We start from the raw sequence: 8,809 nt of genomic DNA on the forward strand, positions 1-8,809 counted from the left end.
GCAGGGACCCAAGCACTTGGATCATCCTCCACCGCTTTCCCAGGAGTATTAGCAGGGAGCTGGTTGGGAAGTAGAGTGGTGGGAATTCAAACCTGCTCCCATATGGGATGCTGTTTCCACAGGTGATGACTTTACCAGCTATGCCACAATGCCAGACCCTCAACTGACTTTGCACAAAGCAACCAAGACAATTCAATGGGAAATAGTATTGTCAACAGCTAGTTCCCAGAGAACTGAATATTCACATGGAAAAAAACTGAATTTGCACCCTAAATCACACCAGACCCGATAATTAACTCATAAGCATCGTAGACCTACATGTAAAAGTTAAAGGCATTAAACTCTTAGAAGAAAATACAGGGTAATTCTTTATGATTTTGGATTAGGCAACAATTTCTTAGTTATAGAAACAAAAAACACATGAAAATATTTATAAATTAGACTACATCAAAATTAAAAACTTCTGTTTTTAATCAAGGGATACTATCAAGAAAGTGAGGGGCTGGGGTTGTGGCACAAAGGGTAAAGCTGCCACCTGCCATGCCAACATCCCATATGGGTGCTCATTTGGTATCGGCTGCTCCACTTCCGACCCAGCTCCCTGAAAATGGCCTGAGAAAAGCAGCAGCAGATGACCCAGGCACGTAGGCCCCTGCTGCCCATGTGGGAGACCTGGAAGAAGCTCCTTTCTCCTGGCTTTGGCCTGGCCCAGCCTTGGCCATTGTGGCCATCTGGGGAAGAACTAGTGGATGGAGGATCTTTCTCTCTCTCTTACCCTCTCTCTCTGTAACTCTGACTTTCAAGTAAATAAATAAATAAATAAATAAAAGAAAGTGAGAAGACTTAACACATGACAAATATTCTCTTGTCATCTATCTGGGGCAGATGTTCGGCATACCACTTAGGGTGCTGCTTAGGATACCTGGGTGTCACATGGAAGCATCTGAGTTCAAGGCCTGGCTCCCCTCCTGATTCCAGCTTCCTGGTAAAGTACACTTTGGGTGTCAACAGGTGATGATGTAAGTAGGCGAGCCCCTACCATCCACATGGGAGAACTGGATGGAGTTCCTGGCTCTTGGCTTTGTATTTTCCCTCTCTCTCTACCTTTCAAATAAATAAATAAATAAATAAATTTTAAAATGAAAGGTGCTTTCTTAAATAAAATCATGTATCTGAAAAAGGTCTTGTATCATTAAATTTGTATTAAAATTTGTATAACTTGATAATAAAAGATAATCCAATTAAAAACAGCCAAAAGGTTTGACTAGACATTTCTCCAAAGGAGATAGAGAATGATTCGGGCTGGTGCCGCAGCTCACTTGGCTAATCCTCCGCCTGCGGTGCCAGCACCCCGGGCTCTAGTCCCGGTTGGGGTGCCGGATTCTGTCTCGGTTGTTCCTCTTCCAGTCCAGCTCTCTGCTGTGGCCCAGGAAGGCAGTGGAGGATGGCCCAAGTGCTTGGGAGACCAGGAGGAAGCACCTGGCTCCTGGCTTTGAATCAGCACAGCACACCGGCTGTAGCAGCCACTTGGGGGGTGAACCAATGGAAAAAGGAAGACTTTTCTCTCTGTCTCTCTCTCTCTCACTGTCTAACTCTGATTGTCCAAAAAAAAAAAAAAAAGGAGATAGAGAATGGCTCACAAACACATGAAGAGATAATTAGTCACTAGGGAAATACAAACACAAGCCATAAGGTAGGTATACAACTCCACACTAAACAGAATGGTGTCTCAGTCTATTTTTTTGTGTTTATAACATAATATCTAAGGCTGAGTAATTTCTAGAGAAAAGAGGGGCTTATTTAGCTCAGGGATTTGGAGGCTGGAAGTCCAAGATTGGGCAGCCACACCTGCTCAGCTTTTGGTGAGGGCCTTGCATTCCTTCACACAAAGCAGAAGAGAAGAAGGGCCAGTGAGCACGTGTAGAAAGAGAAAAGGGAGCCAATGCCCATGATGGCTAAGCCATTGCCCTGAGAAGGGCCTTCACCCACTCACCAGGCCTCCAGCCCATGACCCACAAGAACTCGCCTTCCATCACTGCTACATTGAAGAATTAAGCCACAACATAAGTTTTGGAAGGGTGAAACCACACTCAAACATCATGATAAATGGCTATAATAAGATATGTTGGTGGGACTGTAAACTGGTACAGCCACTGTGGAAGACAGTATGGAGATAACTCAGAAATCTGAATGTAGACCTACCATAAGACCCAGCCATCCCACTCCTGGGAATTTACCCAAAAGAAATCAGCACATGAAAGAATTATCTGTACCCTCATGTTTACTGCAGCACAATTCACAATAGCTAAGATAAGGAATCAACCCAGATGTCCATCAATTGTTGACTAGATAAAGAAAATTTGGTATATATACATTACGGAGTACTACTCAGCTATATATATAAAAAAAAATGAAATCCTGTCTTTTGGATCAAAATGAACGCAACTGGAAACTATTATACTTAGTGAAATAAGCCAGTCTCCAAAAGACAGATATCATATGTTTCTCTGATCTGAGATAACTAATAGAGCACCTAAAATGTAATGTATTGGAGTGAAATAGACATTTTGAGATTTGATGATTGTTTGCAGCCCTTGTCTCTTCCATCGAGGAACAGTTTTGTTTTTTTCTCTCTTTATACTATTTGTTGAACCCTTTTACTTAGAGTAGGGCTAACTGTAAGAACATTAAGTAAACTGAAAATAGATCTTTCTAAAAATTAAGAGTGGGAATGCAAGTTGGGGGGGGGGGCAGGGAAGTATCACTATGTTCCTAAATCTGTATATATGAAATACACGAAACTAGTGTAACAAATAAAATTTTTAAAAATTTACTAGTATCTTGTTTAGAATCTTTTGTTTCATTATATTAGAGCTTTTTTTAAAGATAAGTTTTATTTATTTGACTGGCAGTCACACATACACACAGAGAGACAGAGACACAGACACAGAGACACACAGAGCTCTGATCCGTTAGTTCACTCTCTAAATTCCCTATTGTCTGGGGCTGAGCCAAGGCTGAAGCTGGAGCCAGCAGCCAGGTACTCAGTGCAGGTCTCCTACATGGGTGGTGGGAACCCAGCTGCTTGAGCCCTCACTGCTGTCTCCCAGGGTCTGCACTGGCAGGAATCTGGAGTCAGCAGTGGAACTGGGAATTGAATATGGGGTGTGGGATCTTAACCTCTAGGCCAAATATTTCCTTCTTTTTTTGTTTTAAGATTTATTTTATTTATTTTAAAGGCAGAGTTTCAAAGAGAGAGAGGGAGAGACAGAGGTCTTTTATCCATTGGTTCACTCCCCAGATGGCTGCAACAGTCAAGGGCTGGGCCAAACTGAAGCCAGGAGCCAGGAGCTTCTTCTGGGTCTCCCAAGTCGAACAGGGGCCCATACATATGGACTATCCTCTGCTGCTTTTCCAGGCACATTAGCAGGGAGCTGGATTGGAAGTGGAGCAGCTGGGTCTTGAACCAGTGCCCATTTGAGATGCCAGGACTATAGGCAGTGGCTTTACCTGCTATACCACCGTGACACATCCCCCATGCCCACGCTGCCCTTTCTCTGTTTTGGTTTCATGATGATGTAGATCTAATCAGATGAATTAGAAACTATTCATCTTTTTCTATATTCTGGAAGTTTAATTTATTTAGGGGTTATTTATGTCTTCGTTGAGGTTTTGATAGAACTGTCTTCAAAAATCCATCTGAATCTAGTATTTTCTTTTTGGGATAGTTCCTTGAAAACTTTTTTAGTTTTTTATTCTTGGGTTTATTTTCCATGAAGATTGCTTTTTCTTGTAGTTGCACTGATAATGAAAGTTTCAGTTACTCTCCTGTTTCATCCACATTTTTAAACACATTAGCATATAGTTGTATATAGAAGTCTCTCCTCTATACAATGATTGTAAATGATTTTCATTCCTACTATTACAGATTCATGATTTTTCTTTACACATCTTACAGGGGTTTATCTCTTTTGTTGGACTTTTAAAAGCAAAACTCTTGGTGTTAATCGTCAATTCAAACTTTTTTTGCCATTTCATTCATTGATTTTTACTTTTATCTCTACTAATCTCTTTGTTTTACTTTATTTTGGTTTGCTTTGTTATTTTTTCCTTACTTTAGAAGCAAAATTAATTTACATAGCTTAGTTCCTTGATTTCCTATTGCTTATTTTGGATGTTGTCCTATACGTAAATATCAATATGAAGATAGCTTCTCAAGAGATCTGAAAATGTGATATCCAAATTGCAAATAGGGCACTGTATTAGCAGTGAGAGTCTGTTCAAGAAATCAATGAGAGAGAATCCACATTAAAGTGCGAAGTCAGATCTGCAAGAGAGGAAGGTAGAATGTAGTTGGTTTTGTGTATTAAAATGATGTCTTCCCAGTGACCATGTTTCCATGATTCTTACTTGAACTCCACATGATTCAAATCCCACTTCCTAAAACTGCCTCCAGGGAACATCTTCCCTTTAAACATCTAATCCCACTTCTCCAAAATTTTTATTATTAAAGTTATTTGACAGCTCTCATTCCTTTTTGGCCAACCCAAGTTCTCCAAGTTCAACCAACTTTGTTCAGAAACATTTAACATTTTATATAATGTGGACAAATGGTTCATTTAATTCAAGAGAGCTGGTTCAGAACTTCCAAACTGAAATCTGAGCTAGACAAAGGAAGCCTCAGACAGAAAGGCTAATTTTTATAAACGACAGAAAACAGGGCGACTTAGAATGAACGTCTGGCTATGACCTTAGCGTTTGTGGCTCCTACTGTGGAACTGAATGGCCATTCTTCATTGTTCTGTGACTCAGCCCCGTGTACATGAATAGTTGTATAGAGCACAGCCACACAGAAGGGCAATTCTTCATTAGTTTAAATTGTTTATAGTTCCTTTGTACCTATAATTCACAACTTAAACATTCCTCTAAGTGCATTTGTTTATATGTTTCTTGGGCTTAACACTAGGCCTTTTGAGGGGTTCTTATGCACTATTACACTAAGAAATGTCTTTGTACCATGGAAAAAGAGATGCTGGGGGGTGGGGTGGGAAGATGGGAAGATGACCTTCTGCCCTGAGGACAGGTGGAGAGAGCCAGACTGTGGGAATCTAGGCAAGGACATTATTCCTCCAACAACTGCATGAGGATGTGACAGGTGCTCCTGGCCTGCAGAGGACGCACAGGAAGAGAGAGCCTAGACTTAGGAACTAGAGGCATGAGGGGATTTAGGAATGATGCAAAAAAATTAGGCCAGCGGGGAAAATGGTAGTTGTGTGCCAGGTGAGAAAATCAGCAGGGGCAAAGATAGGGAGATAGGAAGGGGCTTGATGTGTGCAACAGGACTTCTCACCCAATGGAAGCAAGTGTGTGCAGGAGGTAACATGGGCGATGGGGCTCCAGTCAAGCAGGGCTTCATGGGTCACACCAAAGAAGGCACTGGAATGGCCCAGGAGGTGGCATGGCCATGTTAAAATGGGGATGGAAATGGGCCAGGAGCACGGAATGAGGGGATCAGTTAGGACATGCTCACAACTGTCCTGCTGACGATGACAGCATCCGGCATCAAGGGACCAACCATGAAAGTAATGACCAGTGATCAGGTTCTGTGCTAATAGAGGTCCAGGTCTATTCCCCTTGGTTGGATAGCAAGTCAGAAGGAACAGAATGGTTTTCATTTCTGCCTTCCCCAACTGAGCGGATGATCATGCCACTCGGTAAGCCAGACCACGCAAGCAGAGGCTGTCTGAAAACTGTAAGCAGAGTGGTGGTGCTGGCTAGACGGTGTGAGAGAAGGGGTGAAGGCTTGAGACAGTCACATGGACAATGGAAAGAGGCCAGAAGCTTACCAAACAGTGTTTGGGTCCAACTGAGAGTGAGGATCATGAATGGCAGGGTCTGTGTGGTTGCACGATCTGTAAATGGTGCCCTGGCTTAGGAAGATGACTCTTAGACCAAAGCAGGATATACTTAGATGCAAAAATGTCCCATGCAACAGTCGTCAAGAGACTGAAGCAACCCAAATGTCCATGGATGGACTGATGGATTGATAAACAAACTGCGGTATATCCATACAATGGAATGTTATTCAGCTAACATGGATAATCTTTTTTTTTTATTAGAAAAGTATTTGAAAAGGCAGAGTTACAGAGAAAGAAGGAGAGAGGGAGACAGAGAGACAGAGACAGAGAAGCAGAGAGAGAGAAAAGAGAGAGACAGGGAGAGAGAGAGAGATCTTCCAGCCACTGGTTCACTCTCCAAATGGCCACAATGGCTGGAGCTTTGCCAGGCCAAAGCCAGGAGCCTAGAGCTTCTTCTGAGTCTCCCATGTGGGTGGCAGGAGCCCAAGCACTTGGGCCATCCTCTGCTGCTTCCCCAAGTGCATTTCCCGCCTACAGTGCCGGCATCCCATATGGGCACTGGTTCGAGTTCTGGCTGCTCCACTTCTGATTCAGCTCTCTGCTATGGCCTGGGAAGGCAGTAGAGGATAGCCTAAGTCCTTGGGCCCCTGCACCTGCCTCAGAAGAAGCTCCTGGCTCCTGGCTTTGGATTGGCACAGCTCTGGCCATTGCAGCCAGTTGGGGAGTGAACCAGTGGATGGAAGACTTTTCTCTCTCTCTGCCTCTCCTTCTCTCTCTGTGTAACTCTGACTTTCAAACAAATAAATAAATCTTTAAAAAAAAATGGTAGGGGCCAGCATTGTGGCATAGCAGGTTGAGCTTCTGCCTGCAATGCAGGCACCGCATATGGGTGCTGGTTGGAGTCCTGACTGCTCCACTTCCCATCCAGCTCTCTGCTACGGCCTGGAAAAGCAGAGGAAGATGGCCCAAGTGCTTGGTCCCCTGTACCCACATGGGAGATCCAGAATAAGCTCCTGACTCCTAGCTTCAGCCTGGCCCAGCCTGGTCATTGTGGCCATTTGGGGAGTGAACCAGTGGATGGAAGACTTTTCCTTCTCTCTCTGTAATGTTGCCTTTCAAATAAATTTTAAAAATCTTAAAAAAAAAAAAAAGAAAACACAAGCAAACAAAATAGAAGGTAGCTGATATCCAGAATTGGCAGCACTGTGTTGCTAACAGGCTGCTCATTATCAGAGAAAGAATTGAAGGTCCTTTGTCCTCTGCCGAGGCTCCCTCAGTGAGTCCGTGTCCAGAACACACTGGGCTACCACTTTCTGATGGTAACAGAAAAGCATGATAAAACAAACCTGCTTGTATACACTGGACTTCATAAATCCTTGATGATTTCACCAAAACAATGTTAAAGATTGAAAGATGCAGATGGCTAGAGCAAGCCAACTTCATGGTCATGTTTACATAAGCTAAGTTGCGTGCACTTCCAACTGCAGCACAATGAACATTGCATATCCAAATGGCTCATGTATAAAAGGAACAATTAAAACCCAATGTATATACTGTATTATTATACTCCCTTGTGTTTCAGATATTGAGGGCAGTTTAACTCAATATGAATTTGCTACTGTTCCATTATGATGACACTGTAGCAACTTCACCTGAATTTAATGGCTAAAGCTACCTTACGCACATTTTTAAGTCAAAGACAGAAGTGATTTTAGACCTATCTTTTGTTTGTAAGTGGTAAATATGAAGAATACACAAAATGCAGCATAAACTGCATGAGGTAAACAGTAGCAAAAACACTGTTGAATTTAAAAAGTCAAAAAATGTATAAAAATATTAGCTAGAAATGGCAAATTTCCAAACATCAGTGTATGTAAAAATGTTATTTCAAAAGTATGTATTTTATTTTTTCTATTTGTAACAGTTTATAAAGGCAAATAAACAGTTGCAATTGAGGTAGCAAAGCCAAATTCTCAAACTTTGGATTGAGAAAAATACCCATCCTATGTTTTAAAAGCAACTTCTATGGTGCGATCTACACCCTGATCTACATCCGAGGTCTTGGCCCCCACCGCCATTGCTGGAGGCCAGGTGGCCACATGGCCTAGCCATCAGTGTCAGGCTCCACCCTCATCCCAATGGAATTCGCTGCTCCTGCTTCCCTGTTCCTGAACACATGGCTCTCTCTCTCTCTCTCTTTCTCTCTCTCTCTCTCTCGTTGTCTCTCTTGGCTCCCCTGTCCTCCCCTCCTCCGTCTCTCTCTCTCTCTCTTACACTCTCCTTCTCTCTTTTTCCTTCCTCGCCCCTTCCCTTCTGCCTGCTGGATTTTCCCCAATAAACCCTTTCCCTTAAAAAAGAAAAAAAAAAAGCATCTTCTATACAACGTTAAGTGAGTTTTAATTTCTTCAAATTTTTTAATTCACATGTTACTCTATAAAACTTCATTTAAATACAGAAAATATATTTGTTAAAAAGATATTTAATCCTGACAATTATCTCACATTCAAAATACTGTACAGAAAAAATTCAGCATATGTATTACATAAAAGTAAGCTATATTTACTTTTTCAAACATAGTTTTAGAAGTTGAAGTTGAACCAACTGGTATTAATGGTTTCCTTTAAACAGTGTTTGCTAATATCTTTCATCACTTCACATACAAGATTTAACATAGGACTAGCTGTTAATTTTAAATCACATAATTAATAAACGAATGAAAATTCTATTCTCTTTCTGCAATAAAATGTCAATATAGTTTAAATTTAACAGTGTTTTTCATTAAAAAGAACTGGCAAAAGAAAAATTTAAAATTTTAAAGTATACAAAAAAACCATAAACGTTGATAATATTCTTTTCAAGTGCATTTATAATAAGACTCTTTTCTATTTTCAGATTTTTTGATGATTGAAAAGTTTCCACTAAAATGCTAATCCTACTATCTTTATTTTTAT

Source organism: Lepus europaeus, chromosome 3 (assembly GCF_033115175.1).
Source record: "Lepus europaeus isolate LE1 chromosome 3, mLepTim1.pri, whole genome shotgun sequence".
NCBI lineage: Eukaryota > Metazoa > Chordata > Mammalia > Lagomorpha > Leporidae > Lepus > Lepus europaeus.